At 37.3% G+C, this 23,673-nt stretch overlaps 1 pseudogene; it reads right to left on the minus strand.

The window, feature by feature from the left end:
* LOC132192203 (uncharacterized) lies at positions 1–22,059 on the minus strand (annotated as a pseudogene).
* Positions 22,060–23,673: the final 1,614 nt, after the last annotated feature.

Raw genomic sequence — 23,673 nt, forward strand, 5'->3', positions numbered from 1 at the left:
TGATGCTAAATTCAGTAGTGGAGTTATTGCTGTTTTATCTTGAATTTCAACACAAACTTAGGAAAAGGACAAATGCCACCATAATGGTTCAACATAATTACATAGCTGGCTAGCTCTTCAAACTTTCTGCATGAATCATGGGTGAATAAACCTATCTACAGCAAGTTGGTAGTGGATGCAGCTCATAGAATTGAAGCTTTTTTGAGTTTCTCATATGGCGGGGTGAGACTTGAATATAGCTAGATACATTACACAAGCTAGGATGTGGCATTGCAGCCTCTTCTCCTCAATATCTACCCCCAGTGATACTGCACTATCACATCCTACTTCTTACATGAACTATTTTTTTGTTATTTGTTGTTGCTACCAGGCCTGAGAAAAAAGGCTCGATAAAAATTATTTTCAGATTCAAAGTGATTCTGCAGACTGAAGATGAGACCAATATTCCTTGACAAGCTGCCCAAACAGTGATCCTTCTCTCTTCATTAACTTCATTGGCTCATCATACTCCACTAGTTTTCCTGAAATTGAATGGAAAGACTAACATTAGAAAAATAATATTTAACTTGAAAATTATTTGGTTCACAAATCTCCATCAGCTTTTCCATTCTTATATATGCCCTTTTGCTTACTTAAAAGGACATTAACTTCAGCTCTTTCCATGTAAGATACAGTTGACAAACACCATCAAGAAAAAATTATTCAAATCTGTTCATCACTGTTGAGGGTTAAAGTAATTAATGCAACTCACCATCACTAATAGCAAGAACCATTCCGCAATCCATCACTGTTGGTATCCTGTGGGCCACCGTAATCACAGTACAATCAGCAAATTCTGTCCGAATTGTTTTCTGCAGAATCATATCTGTTGCATTATCAATTGATGCAGTTGCTTCATCAAGCACTAATATCCGACTTCTCCTCAAAAGCGCACGCCCCAAACAGAACAACTGTCGTTGTCCCTGGCTCCAATTTGATCCATCTTCCACAACTGAAAAACAAGTTGTTATTATTATTTTTTATTTTGTAAGACAGGTTGTTTGTTGCCATTGGTGATCAGAACCAAAGTAGGTGCTGCCAACATACTAAAATAGCAAAGCCTCACCTAAGGAGTCTAAGCCCTGTTCTTTCTCCTTGACAACCTCTTGAAGCTGACACTTCTCAAGAACCTTCAAAGTGGAAACTACCACTTATTAAATATTTGCAAGCCATGAAATAAATAAACAAACAAAACAAAATAATTTTTGTATAGAAGAAAGTTCAACCAAAACAGACCTAACGACTACTACCAGTACTGAGCAACCACAGATGGGGAAAAAATGGAGAATTACCTCCCATATTTCCTTGTCAGAATGTTGAGACAAGGGATCTAAATTGAATCTCACAGTACCAGCAAAGAGAGTGGGATCTTGAGGTATTATTCCAAAACGAGACCGCAGATCATGAAGTCCAATCATGCAAATGTCAATGCCATCTACTACAATCCTCCCTCCTACTGGCTCCACTAGACGAAAAAGAGCACCTATGAGAGTAGACTTCCCACTGCCGGTTCTGCCAACAATACCTATTTTTTGCCCTCCTTCAAATGTGCAACTGATCCCACGAAGAACGAGGGGTGCATCGGGTCTATATCTGATCTGTTTTTACATTACTACTCTCAGACTCTGAGCATAATAACCTTCTTTAATTAAGGATTAAAAGCAAAAGAATATTTACCTGCAAATCAAGTATCTCCACTTTACCCAAAGATGGCCAATTGGTTGGAGGCCGGTTCCCTTCTATTACTTCAGGGGCCTCACTAGGTATATGCATATATTGATCTAGCCTTTCTACAGAAATAATGTAATTTGCTAGAGTGCACTGGTTTTGAATTGAAAAGACAAGGGACATGTTTAGTGAAAGACCATAAGAAAGTGCCATTCCAATAAATCCTGCAATGAAAGAAGTAATTTTCATTAAAAAAAAAAAAAAAAAAATCTTAATACAGATATTTTATGGCTTGGTATAAGTCTGTGTATTTCCAAAACCATATCATGTAAATTGAAGCATTCACAAAAGAACTGTAAATTAATAGAAGATAGCAACTAGAGGAAAACTATTACTCACCAGAGCCAAAAGTTCCAGGAGGAAGCAAAACCATGCACAGTGCTGCAGAGGCAAGAACAGTTGCACTAAGTATTTCCAATCTTTGGATCAACCACTCATTTGCTGAAAAACTATGGAAAAAAGGACTAGCATTTGTGTCAACTAGAACAAGATTTTTTGCAAAAAACCGCTCTTCCTCTTCAAATGCTCTTATAGTCATGGCTCCTGCTACAGACTCAGCTAGATGATTTGCTACCAAGGACTTGGTTGTGCCATTGATTCGCATCAACTCTTTTGCAGTTGAAAAATAATATCCCTGTAGATAAGGAATGCCATTATCATTAAATTCACTATCATACAAAAGAGAATTAAAATAAATATTTCTCCACCAAAAAAAGACGCTTCTGTTTCAGTAGCAGGAGAAGAAAGCTATGACTAGGATACAATTGACATTATCAGATGAACATTATCCTCTTGCCCGTTTGCTTGTTGAAATAGGGGTACGTTTAGCTATTGAATTGGTTTTCTGAGTGATGCATATATCTATTCATCCATTGCACAAAAAAGAGAGGCCAATACAAACAGGCTAGAACAAAAGAAAGGATTTTTCAGTAACATAAAAAATGGTTAAAAAGATCGAAATATTACATAACTCAGAATATCTACATATTATTCCATATAATCCTAAATCACAGATATTTCAATGCCCAGCACCCCCACAAAACACACGAAATTCAACAATTTTCCCCAGTCTTCCTCATTCTAATTGGAATCCTGAGTTTCTCATATTACTTTGATCTTTTGATTTCAACTTTGAACTGTTCCTAATTCAAAGCAACTGAAAACATTCAACTTAAGCTTGCATTGAGTCAAATGCAGGGAAATTTCTCCAGTGAGCATTCCAAATGAATGACATGTGTATGGTGTTACCTGCAAGCGAATTGCCAGATAAACCATTGGTATGGAGACAAAAAGGACTTGCCAGGTAACAACAGCCAGTACTCCAAGATTGGAATAAGCATTAGTGGTAGCCCCAACAGCGAAGATAAAGCTGAAAGGGACATCAAGATCGACGATACTCAGATCAGATGAGACCTGTACAAGAACAAAACAGTACAATGCCATGTTAGTTTCAGTATTCCCTGTCAATCTCTGAACACATTTTCTGTTTGAGATGCATACCCGACTAAGTATTCTTCCAAGAGGTGTGGAGTCATAAAAAGACATGGGTGCACGAAAAAGGGAGTTCAGTAGCTGTGAAAATAAAGATTTTGATGATTGAAGACCCAAAGCAACTGAAGCAAGTGATCGACAGAGCAAAACTAGTGTTGCGGAAAATGCAATCAGTAAGTAAACCACGATCAACCGCAATGTGCTAACATTGGGATTTTCTACATTAGCAGCCATCCAGGAGTTCTGTGATATTTGACTAGCCACGAATATAAGGTGACTGAGACTGGCTATTGAAAAGTACAAGAACCCCTTGTTCTGATTTAGATATTTTAGATAAGGTTTAAACCCCATGTCCCCTATTTCTCTCTCTTCTTGCTTAATCAATTGGTCACCTTTAGATCCTTTTTTATGCTTCTCTACATAAGTCTTCCTGATATCTCTAGCAGATGTTCCACGTCCCTGGACAGCAGTAGCATCCGCAGGCCTATCAGAACCAGCAGTCTTTTTATGTGCATTGACAAGGTCCTGAAATTCTATGCTTGAAGCCAGTAAGTGATGATAAGGAGCTGCTTGTAGGATTTCCCCATCTGTCATCAACTGTCAACAGTATAAAACTTAGAATGATTGTATTGAGTTGACAGGTTTTGATCTGCAAACATTGATAAAGAAAAAGAAAGAAAAAAGTGAAATCCAATAAGCTACCCACGCTCAGTGCTCAAGTTTTCTCATTGGTGCAAACTTAATGACATAAATAACTAAAGAGTTCAACCCAATTGTAGTGTATGGATTGCTACACTCCAGAAAGTTAATCTAACATTGGGAAAATGAATTGCCCACATGCTACGTTGGATGTGTTTGGGCAGAAAGATGTGACCAGAAGACTACTACCCCCCATCCAATTCATAAGCTTGAAGTCATAGAATTATCAGAAAGAATGCAAAGGAAATAAATGAAGATTGTTAAGGAAAGTTCCCAAACCAAAAAGTATACTGACCAAAATAGAATGAAACGCAGGCAGGAAATCAACTTGATGGGTCACAAGTAAAACTGTCTTCCCTGAAAGTGCTTCCATGATGTATTCCTGCCAAGGTGTAAGTTAGCTTTAATTAAAGCTAGTTATTGAACAGAGAAGACATTGTGTGGTGTTAGAAAAATGTGATTACACTGAATAAGCTTGTAGCAGTATGTGCATCAACAGCACTGAATGGATCATCCAAGAGATATATATCAGCATCCTGATAAAGAGCACGAGCAAGTTGAATTCGCTGCTTTTGCCCGCCACTCAGATTAACTCCTCTCTCCCCTATCTCAGTGAGATCACCATATGGAAGCAACTCAAGGTCCTTCACCAGTGAACACCTCTCAAGTGTTTCTCTATACTTTTGACTGTCCATATTAGACCCAAACAAAATGTTCTCCTGTATTGTCCCCGTCTGGATCCACGCTGACTGAGAAACATAGGCAATCTTCCCATAAACTTGAATCTGCAAATTCAAAAAATGTAACCAGATTAATCATGGATGGTAGTCGTTGACATTTTGTAATGCATGACAGGATTGCATCCAAAAACATATGTATGCTAAATTGCATATAGTGTTTAACTCTAATAGAATAGTAGCAATGCAGGGAAACTAGGATAAGAGACAACTCTGCAAAGGTTGAAATATATCCAGTAACCATAAAAAGGAAGGGAAATAGCAGTAGGAACTTACAGTTCCCTGAATATTTGGAACTTCACCCAGAATTGCTGCTAGAAGGGTTGATTTTCCTGAGCCAACTTCTCCACATATAGCCACCTTTTCTCCAGGTCTAACCTCTAGATTTATGTTTCGAAGTGTGGGCTTTGATGAATTCTCTTCCCAAGAGAAATTGGCAGACTGGATAGAAATCGCAACATTTACACTCTCCACCTTGGTCTTCCTTCGGACATTGGCACTCTGCAGCTCCGGCGCCTCCAGAAATTTTAAGATACGTTCAAGTGCAACTTTTGCTTGAATAACCACCCCAATAACATCAGGGATCGATCTGACAGGATCCTGAACTAGGCGTAACGTTGCTACGAAAGTGAAAACGTTATTTGCATGTAGAGGAATTTTGAGGAAATAACATGCTCCAAAGGTTGCAGCAGAGACCAAAACAGGGGATGTCCAAAAGAGAAAGCCATTATATGCTTTTCGCGACTGCACTGCTGATAACCATTTGTACTCCACCTTCCTTAAATTTTCAATTACAGTCTTGAAATGGTTTTCCCATGCATATAATTTCAACACCTTCATGTTGATTAAAGCCTCAGAACTAGCCCTCAGTCTCTCATCCTGTGCAACCATAAGCTTACTTTGAAACTTATGCTGTAACTTGGCAAGTGGAGCATTGCAAAGCACCGTGAGGACTACCACCACCAGTGCTGCAAATGTTGCTAGCCCCACTGCACGATATAGAATTACTAATGCAATACAGAGCTGGAGACTTGTAGTCCAAGTTTGGTGGAACCAAAATGGGAACTCGCCAATCCTATAAGCATCCACAGTAACATAGTTCATTATCTCCCCTCCTGAATGCGTCAACTTTGCAGCATTGGATAATCTCAGTTGTTTCTTGTAAATGGCAGCTGTGAGCAAAGACCTCACTTTCAAACCAATAAGTCTGCTTCGGAAGTACCACTGCCTTTGTGACACGGATTCTATGCTCTTTGAAATGAAAAGTGTTATGGCAAGTACATATCCTTCATATTTGAAACTTTCTTTTCCCTCAGCAACCAAAATGAATGCATTTAAAAGTAGAGGGCCAGCGGACAGAGTGAGTATCTTCAGCAAAGCAAAGAATCCAGACATAAGGATCTCTTTCCAATGGCAAACAATTATTGTCCTCAGGATTGATGGTTGGGAAGACGGCTCTGCTTGTTTCTGTTTGTTCAGTTGCTCCAAGAACAACAAATAGCAACTTTCTGCCCGATCTGCCTCACGCAACTTGGGTATATCTTCATCCTCAAGAGTTCTCTCCCTTCCCCTTTTCATCAATGGATTCAACCACCAAAATGAAATTCTACTGAAGAATCCAGCTTTGGCGAACGGAGTGACAGGACCAACAGAATCACTTTTACTGACGTCATTGGCTTCACCATTTAAAGGTGTATAAAGGCTACTTTCATCCACGCCCTCATCACTTGCTTGGTATTTATACCCTTTAAAAGTACAGAACATCAACAGTATAGCTCCTGGAAAAGACAGCATATCTAATGCTACCTTAATTGATACTTCTTTGCTTAAAATGGCACTGAACAGAGATAAAGCACAGACAATTCCAGCAAACAAAAAGGAAATAATGGTCAGTAGCCGCAATGGTGACCTTGGAAGCTTATTTCCCTTAAGGCTCACGGTTAAACTGATCAACAACCATGTAAACCCCTGAACCAATACCAGTAACCACCAATTAAGAGGTAAAGCAGTCTTGGTTTTCCTCAACTTCTCCTCTAAATTCCAAATGCCCAAGCACAAGTACACAAATCCAAGACAGCCATTGACAATTGCAGAAACTATATGCAAATTTGAAAAGCCTAGCAATCGAGCTCGAATGTGAATTGTTTTCGATGAGGACTTCCGAATCATATTGAATATGAGCACCGCCAAAAGCAAGATATCGAAGCAAATGATTAATATGTGATTAATACATGACGAGGGATGACTCAAAAACTCAAAAGTAGAGCTACACGGCTTTCCATCAGTGTCTGCACAACCAGACTCCCCACAGAATATTGTCCACAAGTCCTCCATAATCCTTGTCTCTTTGCTCTTCAACCCCTGAATTGCAAACAAGAACATAATTATACACATGCCAAGAACCTTTTTGTATCAATTCTTTAAAGCAGCCAACCAACAGCATACAGGAAGCAAACTACAACGAATTTTTGGGGGGAAAAAACAAAGGAAAAGAAGAAAACAATAACGTGCAGCACCATGAAGCTAATGATAAGAGGAAGCGCCCCCATCAAAGAAATTGCAAGTTCATGGCCAAGATAACATACCGAGCCTCCTTATTACAATGAGAACCAAAATTCTGATAGTTTAAAAGGGTAGCAGACTATGCAGTTAAACTCCAATGCAGCTGTCTGCTTGTGAAAATGAGTTGCATAGTGATAACATGTATCGAAGGTAATTTATTCTCAGAATTTCGTGATCTTGAAGTGCACACCCCAATTGGCATAACAACATAGAGCCACAATTAAGTTCGAGTGCATAAAAAAGCAGAAAAATTATCTTCCCCAGATATAAAAATGAAAAATCAGAGAAGTTTAAGGAATCAAAGCTATTAGCAGAGTTGAAATATGATTAATGCTTGTGAAAGAGAGAACACACCTTAATTGGACTAAGAACAAGAGCTTTTTTTCTCTCCTAGCCAGTAATTCAAACAGAGCTTCGGTGCAAATACTCCTACAAAAGAACCCAATTCAACATTGTCATAGCAAGTTGTGATGCTCAAAGATCAACCAAAACCAGACCTTTTTAATCATTCAAACTCTCCACGAGGGAGAGAATGGAAAACGAGTACACACAGTCGAACATTAAAAAACAAACAAACAAAATTCCCACGTCAGACCCAATGAGAGCCACATGGGCGTTAAAAAAATAATCCATCGAACAATGATTTAAAAAAGACCGATCAAGGAGAAGCATTCAAATTGAATTAAACAACTGAACCATCGTACTTATCCCACTCGCTGCCAAAAAAAGAAAAAAAAAAAAGAAAACTGAACCATCATATGATAGGACACACTTTAAGAAAATCATTTTATTGAAAAAGAAATTAAACCAGCCAAGGATCACACGCAAACCGAAGTCACCGCCGGCCGGTACCTTAACTTCTATCCCTTCACGGCTTCACACACCCAAATGAGTCAAATGTGGGAATTTTATATATATATATATATACACACACACATACCGTGCTTCAATCATGTAATCAATTTAAGAGGTTTGGAACTACCTGTGTGAGAGAGAGAAACGAATGACTGATGATGATAGAAGAATGGGGTCACCGTCGGTTGGAGTCCTATGTCGTCATGGCTCACGTCTCTCGTTACATGGAAATACGTGGATCATCGTCGCCTCTCTTTCTCTGTCGTCAAGCTAATTTTTAGGAATTTTGTTTGATCAGTATTTTGGTCAATATAATTTTACTTATTTTCTCTAGTTGATTGATATCTCTTGTGAATCATTACGGTGGATTTCATGTGCGTTTTTACTTTTTAATTATTCGCTGAGAGCGACCGTCTCACACTCAATAGCCACACGTCCATATATCCCCATGCCATGCATATATATATGCCCAATTAATTCTTATTATATAAACAAAATTAATAATTAAATCACGACTTCTGAATAAAAATACAGTAACTAGCCTTACTAATTAATTTACGCGTGAAACGCTAGTCATCTTGCGGGTAGCCAAATACAAATCAGCACAAGTAGTCACGATCTTTTCCTTCTTTTTTATTTTCTCAAATATGATTGTTTAAGCATGTGAGACATGGACATCTATGGTTGGTAAACCTCAATTTAATTATCATAAATGTGCTAATTTCACACTAATCCACCTAACAAATTAACTATTGCTTTATAATGCAATCGCACGTTGGAAAAATGTCACAAGGTTTAGAATGGTATAAAATTTACAGGAGAAATAAGGCTAGCTGTACGTAAGTGTTATTTTTTTTCTTTGTTTTTTATTTTAAATATATTTTATTTTTTCAAAGCGGAATACCTCCTCAGCTCTTCGGGAGTATATATATTACATTTGGTGAGTTACAATACTCCTATATAACTGTTTATTAATTTTTGTAACCAAATTTCAATGTAAATGCTCTAAAGCCGCTACAAACCAGCCACATGGTGCATTTTCTAGAGCGATCATGTCAATTGAGTCACTTGAGGACCAAAATTGTAATTTTATTTTTGATGAATAATTTTGTCCCTTAAAAATAACTAATAGGTTCTTCTCTATTTTAAAATAGAGTTAATTCGTTTGCAATTAGTAAAGGGTCAACCGTCACCCAATGGGCCATCTGACTCGATCTTAGTTTGACTGTTCCTGATAGGGTGAGTCTTAAGCTTACTAAAATTACCCTTTCCACATGTGTAAGATCAGCCACAAATAATGCACATCCACTCAAGGAAACAAACAAGCAAATCAGTGCACGTAAATGGGTAATCCTACAGCCAAAAAAAATGATCCTCCGACCACGATTGCTGTGTCTTTGACCGGTTGGAACCCGTATCTCTCAAGGGCAACAGCGTACGTGGACTATTCCCATTACCATCACCACTTGCATCATCTTAAAAAACTTCCATAATTGCCGACCCCTTGTCCGTGTGGTTATATTATAATTAATATTGTGACCACCAGTGAAAGTGACAAGTAATTATATATGAATATAATATGATTAGAATTTTTTTTAGGATCGTCTCAAATGTGATGTGGTATTTAAAATTATTAACAAATTAAAATTTAATAATAATCATCGATCTTAAATTCAATCATAATTTTAAATATTACATTACATTTATAATGACTTTAAAAAGACTACAATCCTACTGATATCATTACTTGAAAGATACATTCTCAACATTTAAAAAAAAAAAAAAAAAAATTAAAGAGATCCCAATTATGTAAGAAAGTTAGGCGATCAAAACTTTAATTAATACTTAAAACAAGAAAAGAACTTTAATTAATTTGTGTCGTAATGGGCTAAATTAGTAAATTGACTAACTTTTGTGGTCACAATTTTATCACGTGGAAACTATGTAATATTGAAATCATTTTGTACGGTCCATAATGAATTCTCTACATCAAAGGCGCTGCAAGAATCAGCAAGACCATGCATGCATTTTCCCATTCCTTGCTGGCAATTTTTACATCGTCACCCCGGGCCCATAACTTTAATTTTTTTTTTTTAATTGCAGTCAATTCTAGAAAAAATACATTGTTATATTAGCAAGAACAAAAGGTTAATGATATTTTATACAATCCTAGAAGTTGTCTCTCGGCCCTTCTTTTCAAGAAATAGTTTTGAGAGGAGGAGGGAGCATATCCCTTTTCCCTTCTGCTCCTCGCCCCTACCCTCTTCCCCTTCCCTCCCCCCCTCCCTCCCCATTTTTTTTAAATGTTTGTAGGTGTTTTTCGATCAGATTAGTAATTTTGGCATCTTCGCTATGCGTTCATTCACCTTCTACCATATTGTGTCGTTCATCTCTTCCCCAATTGTTGCTGCTTGTTGGTTATTTGTTTGTATTTTTTGTTTTGAATAAAATATTTCTTTTCTCTTGATCTGCCCTCATGAGCGAAGATGAATAATTAGGTGTGAGATGTTATTTCTCACGGCCTGGATAGTTCGGTGTGAGGGTTATCTCTCACGACTAGTTTTAATAAATTTTGCTAGAAAATTTAGCTACCCATATCTTAGATCTAGTCTGCTCGAAGCAGATCTGTCATTTAACTACATGTATCTCTACATGAGTTAGCAGAATATATATTGAAGTCATAGGTAGCACTTGATTGTAATAATTTTTGTTTGTATCTATAACTTTATAACCTCATAGGCTATGATTTTACAGGGTTTTATATTCTGTGCTGTAAGAGCTTTTTGCTCTGTAATGTAATGTTCGTCATTTGATTAAATTTTCAGATTTTCGTTAAAATAAAATAAAATAAAATAAAACAACAACAAAAGGTTAATGAGTGCCCTTACAAAATTGACTAAATTAATCCCCCGCCATGCACACAAAACATAAGATAAGACGTATTACTCAGCAAAATAAGAATTGAATAATTACATAGATTTGGAGTGTGAGACACTGTTGTTTTCCCCATTTAATCGGAATAGATCCCATCCGAACATATACTAAAATAATTAAAGATGGATTTGGCTTTAAGTGCGGTAAAATAAACTGTAGCAGTTTAAATTTAATTTTAAGTTTTTTACGGGGAAAAAAAAAAGTACGTGATAGTAAATTTAAACCATTAAAAAATTACAGCATACGAATTGTAGTTAAATACTAGAGATTTGCACAGTTTAGATGCATTAACTAACAGCTACCAAGGTATAGTTTATGCCTTTATGGAGTATATATGTGAGAAGTTTAATTATTCCCATACCACAGGAAAACTTCTCAAACCCTTCACTTACTAACATATTATACGGCAATCGGCATCACTCATCAGAAAAGCAGAGAGACCAAACCCAGAAAATGGGGGTTCAACGGTAGGATAGACGATGACAAGAACGAAGACAATTATGGTTTGGTTTAATGAGTGCAGCTGCTTTTTTCGGTACATGATCCTGGCGTTACCAAAATCATTTATTATGATAGCATATATCTCTTTAGTTTAAACTTTATATAAGCCCATGTACGTGTTGTCTCTGGCCAACGTTCCGGGTACGGGGGATCAATCATTACTGGTCTGATCAGTTCCCAGGAAAAAGTTTGTGTTCTTTGTTTTTTTTCTCTTTCTTTCTTTTTCATATGCCTTTGTTTAACGTGATTAAAAATAATAATTAAATCAAAAATATGTTCAATGTAATAAAAAGAATTTATGTAGTTTTAAAAATGGTTTACGAAATTTAAAAACAAAATTTATTTTTTGAGTTTGAATTTTTTTTCTATCAAACCACCAAACTGCGGAGTTCGTAGCTGGACACTGAAAATTTTTTTTAATAACAAACATTTTACGTCAAAACTACCATAGCCTTAACTTCGTTGGAGTGTTTCGTATAATTTCATTGCCTAATGGACCATTTGACTCTACTTTTTCAGAGTTTCTTTTGTTGTTATTTTTATTATTGTAATCGGAAAGGTTAATATGATTTTACTCTTTTGTAGGAAGGAAAAAGAAGCCTTTAATAATCTTCTTTTGACAGTTGCTAATTAATTATAATTTTATAAGACAGTCTGGCTTTCCACATGCAGTACTGCAAGATCAGCCAGAAGCTCCATGAAATAAAGGCTCCACTCACCGACCGTGATAACGATTGAAGCAAACAAACAAAAATTGTTCACTTTAAATAGTTAAATGGGTACTCAGGCCCCCTGGGGTAAAGCCGAAAAGCGATCCCCCGACGGGCCCGACCGATATCACGCAGTTTTGGAGGGTTGGAAGCCATAGCTCTCAAGGACAGACAACAACGTTCGTGGGTCACCATCCATCGAATGCCATCACCACTTGCGTCATCATGAAAAAACTTGCCTAGATGCTCAAAGTCCAGCTGTGTGAACTAGAACGATCAGCAAAGTGCAAGTAACAACAAAAGCATCAAAACGTTGGGAAAATAGACCAGACAAACTTTAATTATTTTGTTTTGAAGCGGTTGGCCAAATTGACTTTATGTGGTCTTCATTTTTTCACGTGTAAACCAATAACGACGTATATTTAAAACATTTTGGACGGTCTATAATGAATCCTAAGCCCATGCAGCATTTTCCCATTCTCTCCTCGAAGATATATAGTGGCCGCCCTTGGCTCCTGCCCACCCTCAACAAAGGGAGCATGGCTAGCGGCCGGCCACCCGGACACATTACTCTGCCAAATAGTAAATAAGCATTGAATATTAATAATTACATATTGCAGGGTTCTGAAAAATATCTCAGATCTTTATTATCCAGATCATCCACCTCCCACCTGTTGGAACGATTTGGGTTGTGCGTGATCACTTTATAGGCCAATCTTTGGGTCCCCAACACGTGAAGCAATTTACTTTTGGGTTAAAAAAAAAGTAATAATAATAATAATTGTTGATATATATAATTATATATTATATAACATTATTCAATATGCATTAGAGTATACTAGAAGCTACACTGTTATCTCATCGATATCCTATTCTATTGATGGAGTAGTGTCGATCAACACTTTAATTTGTGTTTAACAAGAACTTATTTGCATTGCCACATTCAAAAATTAAAATGATAATAAGATAAAAGTATAATTCTTAGCATTATTTTATGTGTGAACGCAAGTGTGATGGCCACAGGCCACTCACTGAGCTTATTATATAGCACAACATTTTTCATAGCTAGTCCAAAAGGATGGGCTTTGGGCTTTGGGCAAAATTGGCTTTATTGCTTAAGAAGCTACAATACGGCCCGGAGGATCATGGCCCGGCTCAGTTTGGACCCATCCAACTTAAACTGAATTTATTTATTTATTAATAACCCAAAATGTTGCTCGCCTGCGCCAAATGGATTATGTGGCTAAATGCTCTCTGTTAAGCCTAATGGGCTAGAGTCTACTGGGACAGAGACTTTTTTTGGGTGAGCAAACGTTTGGATTTGGTTAAAGTGGCATAGCAGGCTAGCCGTTGCAATTTGTAGGACGGGGACATTGGGGATGCAAATAGAACTTTAAACCCATAAGGTGTCACCCATTGCGGATGCAAATAGAACCTTAAACCCACAAGTTTTCACACTAAATCCATGGGGGTGGCCCCTTGGTGCCCAAGGGGGTGGCCAAATGCTCCAAATTTTTATTTTTTTTCCTTTCTTTCTTTTTTTTTTTTGAAAAAAATATATTTTTTTAGTTTTTTTTTTAAATAAAAAAATAAAAAATTTAATTAGATGGCCACATCATCACTGATGACATGACCACTTATGCCATGTGTCAAATTTTAATTGGTCCACGTTTCAATGACGTGAACTCCGTTAAGTCAACTAACGGTCAATGGGTGGAAAAACCAATTTGATCTGTTATTAAAACTATAGGTACGTTCTGTAATAAAAATCAAATCTTAGGGAAAATAAATAAATAAAGAAAGAAGTGAAACCTTAAGGTGGTTTTAGTATTTAACCCTTTTTTTCTTTTTTTTTGTCAACATTGTGGTTGCCCCAATGCATACAAAATAAAATGAAGCTGATGCTAAATTCAGTAAGGGAGTTATTGCTGTTTTATCTTGAATTTCAACACAAACTTAGGAAAAGGACAAATGCCACCACAATGGTTCAACATAATTGCATAGCTGGCTAGCTCTTCAAACTTTCTGCATGAATCATGGGTGAATAAACCTATCTACAGCAAATTGGTAGTGGATGCAGCTCATAGAATTGAAGCTTTTTTGAATTTCTCATATGGAGGGGTGAGACTTGAATATAGCTAGATACATTACACAAGCTAGGATGTGGCATTGCAGCCTCTTCTCCTCAATATCTACCCCCAGTGATGCTGCACTATCACATCCTACTTCTTACATGAACTATTTTTTTGTTATTTGTTGTTGCTACCAGGCCTGAGAAAAAAGGCTCGATAAAAACTATTTTCAGATTCAAAGTGATTCTGCAGACTGAAGATGAGACCAGTATTCCTTGACAAGCTGCCCAAACAGTGATCCTTCTCTCTTCATTAACTTCATTGGCTCATCATACTCCACTAGTTTTCCTGAAATTGAATGGAAAGACTAACATTAGAAAAATAATATTTAACTTGAAAATTAATTGGTTCACAAATCTCCATCAGCTTTTCCATTCTTATATATGCCCTTTTGCTTACTTGAAAGGACATTAACTTCAGCTCTTTCCATGCAAGATATATTATACATACAGTTGACAAACACCATCAAGAAAAAATTATTCAAATCTGTTCATCACTGTTGAGGGTTAAAGTAATTAATGCAACTCACCATCACTAATAGCAAGAACCATTCCGCAATCCATCACTGTTGGTATCCTGTGGGCCACCGTAATCACAGTACAATCAGCAAATTCTGTCCGAATTGTTTTCTGCAGAATCATATCTGTTGCATTATCAATTGATGCAGTTGCTTCATCAAGCACTAATATCCGACTTCTCCTCAAAAGCGCACGCCCCAAACAGAAACAATTGTCGTTGCCCCTGGCTCCAATTTGATCCATCTTCCACAACTGAAAAACAAGTTGTTATTATTATTTTTTATTTTGTAAGACAGGTTGTTTGTAGTCATTGGTGATCAGAACCAAAGTAGGTGCTGCCAACATACTAAAATAGCAAAGCCTCACCTAAGGAGTCTAAGCCCTGTTCTTTCTCCTTGACAACCTCTTGAAGCTGACACTTCTCAAGAACCTTCAAAGTGGAAACTATCACTTATTAAATATTTGCAACCCATGAAATAAACAAAGAAAACAAAAAAAATTTCGTATAGAAGAAAGTTCAACCAAAATACACATAATGACTACTACCGGTATTGAGCAACCACAGATGGGGGGAAAATGGAGAATTACCTCCCATATTTCCTCGTCAGAATGTTGAGACAAGGGATCTAAATTGAATCTCACAGTACCAGCAAAGAGAGTGGGATCTTGAGGTATTATTCCAAAACGTGACCGCAGATCATGAAGTCCAATCATGCAAATGTCAACGCCATCTACTACAATCTTCCCTCCTACTGGCTCCACTAGACGGAAAAGAGCACCTATGAGAGTAGTCTTCCCACTGCCGGTTCTGCCAACAATACCTATTTTTTGCCCTCCTTCAAATGTGCAACTGATCCCACGAAGAACGAGAGGTGCATCGGGTCTATATCTGATCTGTTTTTACATTACAACTCTCAGACTCTGAGCATAATAACCTTCTTTAATTTAAGGATTAAAAGCAAAAGAATATTTACCTGCAAATCAAGTATCTCCACTTTTCCCAAAGATGGCCAATTGGTTGGAGGCCGGTTCCCTTCTATTACTTCAGGGGCCTCACTAGGTATATGCATATATTGATCTAACCTTTCTACAGAAATAATGTAATTTGCTAGAGTGCACTGGTTTTGAATTGAAATGACAAGGGACATGTTTAGTGAAAGACCATAAGAAAGTGCCATTCCAATAAATCCTGCAACGAAAGAAGTAATTTTCATTAAAAAAAAAATAAAAAATAAAAAATCTTAATACAGATATTTTATGGCTTGGTATGAGTCTTACGTGTATTTCCAAAACCATATCATGTAAATTGAAGCATTCAAAAAAGAACTGTAAATTAATAGAAGATAGCAACTAAAGGAAAACTATTACTCACCAGAGCCAAAAGTTCCGGGAGGAAGCAAAACCATGCAAAGTGCTGCATTGGCAAGAACAGTTGCACTAAGTATTTCCAATCTTTGGATCAACCACTCATTTGCTGAAAAAATATGGAAAAAAGGACTAGCATTTGTGTCAACGAGAACAAGATTTTTTGCAAAAAACCGCTCTTCCTCTTCAAAGGCTCTTATAGTCATGGCTCCTGCTACAGACTCAGCTAGATGATTTGCTACCAAGGACTTGGTTGTGCCATTGATTCGCATCAACTCTTTTGCAGTTGAAAAATAATATCCCTGTAGATAAGGAATGCCATTATCATTAAATTCACTATCATACAAAAGAGAATTAAAATAAATATTTCCCACCAAAAAAAGACGCTTCTGTTTCAGTAGCAGGAGAAGAAAGCTATGACTAGGATACAATTGACATTATCATATGAACATTATCCTCTTGCCCGATTCTTTCTTGAAATAGGGGTAAGTTTAGCTATTGAATTGGTTTTCTGAGTGATGCATATATCTATTCATCCATTGCACAAAAAAGAGAGGGCCAATACAAACAGGCTAGAAGAAAATAAAGGATTTTTCAGTAACATAAAAAATGGTTATAAAGATCGAAATATTACATAACTCAGAATGATCTACATATTATTCCATCTAATCCTAAATCACAGATATTTCAATGCCCAGCACCCCCACAAAACACACAAACACACGAAATTCAACAATTTGCCCCTAGAGTCTTCCTCATTTTAATTGGAATCCTGAGTTTCTCATATTACTTTGATCTTTTGATTTCAACTTTGAACTGTTCCTAATTCAAAGCAACTGAAAACATTCAACTTAAGCTTGCATTGTGTCAAATGCAGGGAAATTTCTCCAGTGAGCATTCCAAATGAATGACAAGTGTATGGTGTTACCTGTAAGCGAATTGCCAGATAAACCATTGGTATGGAGACAAAAAGGACTTGCCAGGTAACAACAGCCAGTACTCCAAGATTGGAATAAGCATTAGTGGTAGCCACAACAGCAACGATAAAGCTGAAAGGGACATCAAGATCGACGGTACTCAGATCAGATGAGACCTGTACAAGAACAAAACAGTACAATGCCATGTTAGTTTCAGTATTCCCTGTCAATCTCTGAACACATTTTCTGTTTGAGATGCATACCCGACTAAGTATTCTTCCGAGAGGTGTGGAGTCATAAAAAGACATGGGTGCACGAAAAAGGGAGTTCAGTAGCTGTGAAAATAAAGATTTTGATGATTGAAGACCCAAAGCAACTGAAGCAAGTGATCGACAGAGCAAAACTAGTGTTGCGGAAAATGCAATCAGTAAGTAAACCACAATCAACCGCAATGTGCTAACATTGGGATTTTCAACATTAGCAGCCATCCAGGAGTTCTGTGATATTTGACTAGCCACGAATATAAGGTGACTGAGACTGGCTATTGAAAAGTACAAGAACCCCTTGTTCTGATTTAGATATTTTAGATAAGGTTTAAACCCCATGTCCCCTATTTCTCTCTCTTCTTGCTTAATCAATTGGTCACCTTTAGATCCTTTTTTATGCTTCTCTACATAAGTCTTCCTGATATCTCTAGCAGATGTTCCACGTCCCTGGGCAGCAGTAGCATCCGCAGGCCTATCAGAACCAGCAGTCTTTTTATGTGCATTGACAAGGTCCTGAAATTCTATGCTTGAAGCCAGTAAGTGATGATAAGGAGCTGCTCGTAGGATTTCCCCATCTGACATCAACTGTCAACAGTATTAAACAAACTTAGAATGATTGTATTGAGTTGACAGGTTTTGATTTGCAAACATTGATAAAGAAAAAGAAAGAAAAAAGTGAAATCCAATAAGCTACCCACGCTCAGTGCTCAAGTTTTCTCATTGGTGCAAACTTAAATGACATAAATAACTAAAGAGTTGGAGTCAACCCAATTGTAGTGTATGGATTGTTACACTGCAGAAAGTTAATCTCACATTGGGAAAATGAATTGCCCACATGCTAGGTTGGATGTGTTTGGGCAGAAAGATGTGGTGACCAGAAGACTACTATCCCCCATCCAATTCAAAAGTTTGAAGTCATAGAATTATCAGAAAGAATGCAAAGGAAATAAATGAAGATTGTTAAGGTAAGTTCCCAAACGAAAAAGTATACTGACCAAAATAGAATGAAACGCAGGCAGGAAATCAACTTGATGGGTCACAAGTAAGACTGTCTTCCCTGAAAGTGCTTCCATGATGTATTCCTGCCAAGGTGCAAGTTAGCTTTCACTAAAGCTAGTTATTGAACAGAGAAGACATTGCGTGGTGTTAGAAAAATGTGATTACAGTGAATAAGCTTGTAGCAGTATGTGCATCAACAGCACTGAATGGATCATCCAAGAGATATATATCAGCATCCTGATAAAGAGCACGAGCAAGTTGAATTCGCTGCTTTTGCCCACCACTCAGATTAACTCCTCTCTCCCCTATCTCAGTGAGATCACCATATGGAAGCAACTCAAGGTCCTTCACCAGTGAACACCTCTCAAGTGTTTCTCTATACTTTTGACTGTCCATATTAGACCCAAACAAAATGTTCTCCTGTATTGTCCCCGTCTGGATCCACGCTGATTGAGAAACATAGGCAATCTTCCCATAAACTTGAATCTGCAAATTCAAAAAATGTAACCAGATTAATCATGGATGGTAGTCGTTGACATTTTGTAATGCATGACAGGATTGCATCCAAAAACATATGTATGCTAAATTGCATATAGTGTTTAACTCTAATAGAATAGTAGCAATGCAGGGAAACTAGGATAAGAGACAACTCTGCAAAGGTTGAAATATATCCAGTAACCATAAAAAGGAAGGGTAATAGCAGTAGGAACTTACAGTTCCCTGAATATTTGGAACTTCACCCAGAATTGCTGCTAGAAGGGTTGATTTTCCTGAGCCAACTTCTCCACATATGGCCACCTTTTCTCCAGGTCTAACGTCTAGATTTATGTTTCGAAGTGTGGGCTTTGATGAATTCTCTTCCCAAGAGAAATTGGCATACTCGATAGAAATCGAAACATTTACACTCTCACTCTCCACGTTGGTCTTCCTTCGGACATTGGCACTCTGCAGCTCCGGCGCCTCAAGAAATTTTAAGATACGTTCAAGTGCAACTTTTGCTTGAATAACCACCCCAATAACATCAGGGATCGATCTGACAGGATCCTGAACTAGGCGTAACGTTGCTACGAAAGTGAAAACGTTATTTGCATGTAGAGGAATTTTGAGGAAATAACATGCTCCAAAGGTTGCAGCAGAGACCAAAACAGGGGATGTCCAAAAGAGAAAGCCATCATATGCTTTTCGCGACTGCACTGCTGATAACCATTTGTACTCCACCTTCCTTAAATTTTCAATCACAGTCTTGGAATGGTTTTCCCATGCATATAATTTCAACACCTTCATGTTGATTAAAGCCTCAGAACTAGCCCTCAGTCTCTCATCCTGTGCAACCATAAGCTTACTTTGAAACTTATGCTGTAACTTGGCAAGTGGAGCATTGCAAAGCACCGTGAGGACTAGCACCACCAGTGCTGCAAATGTTGCTAGCCCCACTGCACGATATAGAATTACTAATACAATACAGAGCTGGAGACTTGTAGTCCAAGTTTGGTGGAACCAAAATGGGAACTCGCCAATCCTATAAGCATCCACAGTAACATAGTTCATTATCTCCCCTCCTGAATGCGTCAACTTTGCAGCATTGGATAATCTCAGTTGTTTCTTGTAAATGGCAGCTGTGAGCAAAGACCTCACTTTCAAACCAATAAGTCTGCTTCGGAAGTACCACTGCCTTTGTGACACGGATTCTATGCTCTTCGAAACGAAAAGTGTTATGGCCAGTACATATCCTTCATATTTGAAACTTTCTTTTCCCTCAGCAACCAAAATGAATGCATTTAAAAGTAGAGGGCCAGCGGACAGAGTGAGTGTCTTCAGCAAAGCAAAGAATCCAGACATAAGGATCTCTTTCCAGTGGCAAGCAATTATTGTCCTCAGGATTGATGGTTGGGAAGACGGCTCTGCTTGTTTCTGTTTGTTCAATTGCTCCAAGAATAGCAAATAGCAACTTTCTGCCCGATCTGCCTCACGCAACTTGGGTATATCTTCATCCTCAAGAGTTCTCTCCCTTCGCCTTCTCATCAATGGATTCAACCACCAAAATGAAATTCTACTGAAGAATCCAGCTTTGGCGAACGGAGTGACAGGACCAACAGAATCACTTTTACTGACGTCATTGGCTTCACCATTTAAAGGTGTATAAAGGCTACTTTCATCAACGCCCTCATCACTTGCTTGGTATTTATACCCTTTAAAAGTACAGAACATCAACAGTATAGCTCCTGGAAAAGACAGCACATCTAATGCTACCTTAATTGATACTTTTTTGCTTAAAATGGCACTGAACAGAGATAAAGCACAGACAATTCCAGCAAACAAAAAGGAAATAATGGTCAGTAGCCGCAATGGTGACCTTGGAAGTTTATTTCCCTTAAGGCTCACGGTTAAACTGATCAACAACCATGTAAACCCCTGAACCAATACCAGTAACCACCAATTACGAGGTAAAGCAGTCTTGGTTTTCCTCAACTTCTCCTCTAAATTCCAAATGCCCAAGCACAAGTACACAAATCCAAGACAGCCATTGACAATTGCAGAAACTATATGCAAATTTGAAAAGCCTAGAAATCGAGCTCGAATGTGAACTGTTTTCGATGAGGACTTCCAAATCATATTGAATATGAGCACCACCAAAAGCAAGATATCGAAGCAAATGATTAATATGTGATTAATACATGACGAGGGATGACTCAAAAACTCAAAATTAGAGCTACACGGCTTTCCATCAGTGTCTGCACAACCAGACTCCCCACAGAATATAGTCCACAAGTCCTCCATAATCCTTGTCTCTTTGCTCTTCAACCCCTGAATTGCAAACAAGAATATAATTTATACACATGCCAAGAACCTTTTTGTATCAATTCTTTAAAGCAGCCAACCAACAGTATACAGGAAACAAACTACAACGAATTTTTGGGGGGAAAAAACAAAGGAAAAGAAGAAAACACTAACGTGCAGCACCATGAAGCTAATGATAAGAGGAAGTGCCCCCATCAAAGAAATTGCAAGTGCAAGGCCAAGATAACATACCGAGCCTCCTTATTACAATGAGAACCTAAATTCTAATAAGTTTAAAAGAGTAGCAGACTATGCAGTTAAACTCCAATGCAGCTGTCTGCTTGTGAAAATGAGTTGCATAGTGATAACATGTATCGAAGGCAATTTATTCTCAGAATTTCGTGATCTTGAAGGACACACCCCAATTGGCATAACAACATGCAGCCAAAATTAAGTTCGAGCGCATAAAAAAGCTGAAAAATCATCTTCCCCAGATATAAAAATGAAAAATCAGAGAAGTTTAAGGAATCAAAGCTATTAGCAGAGTTGAAATATGATTAATGCTTGTGAAAGAGAGAACACACCTTAATTGGACTAAGAACAAGAGCTTTTTTTCTCTCTTAGCCAGTAATTCAAACATAGCTTCGGTGCAAATACTCCTACAAAAGAACCCAATTCAACATTGTCATAGCAAGTTGTGATGCTCAAAGATCAACCAAAACCAGACCTTTTTAATCATTCAAACTCTCCACGAGGGAGAGAATGGAAGGCAATTACACACAGTAGAACATTAAAAAAACAAACAAAATTCCCACGTCAGACCCAATGAGAGACACATGGGCGTTCAAAAAATAATGCATCGAAAAATGATTTAAAAAAGACCAATCAAGGTGAAGCATTCATGAATTAAACAACTGAACCATCGTACTTATCCCACTCGCCGCCCAAAAAATAAAAGAAACTGAGCCATCATATGATAGGACTGTTGTAAAATCAAACGAAATGACAAGGGAGGATAAAAAGGTTGCAATATATAAAATTAGTTTTTCAGAAATTATGTATGATTCTTCTTTATTATTGTGTATATTACATACAACTCAATACTCCATTTTATAGGTATAGAATCATAATGGGAGGTTAAGGAATATAAAAAGGGAAATATGAAACAATAGGGTACATCAATGTATTATATGGATGTTATAGGAATTCTAAAAGATGATATGAATGTGTAGATTTTCAAAAGATGGAACTAAATGGTCATCCACCAAATGCATGAATACATTCATAACACCTTTCCTTTGATGACCATACACTAAGAATATGTCTCGTTAAAACCTTGCCAAGGAAAACCCAGTGAAAAAAAACCTATGGCGAAGGAAAAAAAAAGTATAATATTCTTGTGTACCTTTGTATGCTTTAGGATTGTCTTATTAAAACCTTGCAAAGGAAAACCCAATAGGAAAAACCTTAGCGATGGAAAAAGAGTACAATCAGCATAATCATTTTACAACCCCTCATTAGTATGAAGAGCTTAAATTGTTTATGATGAAAGATCCTTGAATTGGCGCATTCCAATGTTATTCATCAACTTCTTAAATATTGCAGTTGGTAATGTTTTGGTAAATAAATCTGACGAATTGTCACTTGATCTTATCTGTTTAACATCAATATCACCACTCTTTTGGAGCTCATGTGTATAAAAGAATTTTGGTGAAATGTGTTTAGTTTTATCACCTTTGATATATCCTCCTCTGATCTGTGTGATACAAGCAGCATTATCTTCATATAATATTGTCGGGCTATCTTTGATTGTGAATAAACCGCACTTTTCTCGAATGTGTTGAATTACTGATCTTAGCCATATGCATTCCCGACTTGCTTCATGAATTGCAATAATCTCTGAGTGATTTGAAGAAGTAGCAACAAGTGTTTGCTTGACAGATCTCCATGAAATAGCAGTACTCCCACATGCAAATAGATATCCTGTTGAGGTGGTGCAATATGAACATATACAGCACAACCAAAAATACGAAAATGAAAAATATTTGGTGGTTGACCAAATGCAAGTTGCAAAAGGGAATATTTTTGGTAAGCTGTTGGTCTGATTCGAACTAATGATACAGCATGTAATATTGCATGTCCCCAAGCAGAAACATGTAATTTTGTTTCCATAAGCAAAGGTCGAGCAATTAATTGAAGTCGTTTAATAAACAATTCAGCTAAACCATTTTGAGTATGAGTATGAGTATGAGCAACAGGATGTTCAATATTAATTTCAATTGACATGCAATAGTCATAAAATGCTTGAGATATAAATTCACCAGCATTATCCATCCGAATAGATTGAATTAGATAATCAGGAAATTGTGCTCGTAATCTAATTATTTGAGCAAGAAGTCTAACAAATACAACATTACGAGTAGAAAGCAAGCAAACATGTGA

Source organism: Corylus avellana, chromosome ca1, assembly GCF_901000735.1.
Source record: "Corylus avellana chromosome ca1, CavTom2PMs-1.0".
NCBI classification, from domain to species: domain Eukaryota; kingdom Viridiplantae; phylum Streptophyta; class Magnoliopsida; order Fagales; family Betulaceae; genus Corylus; species Corylus avellana.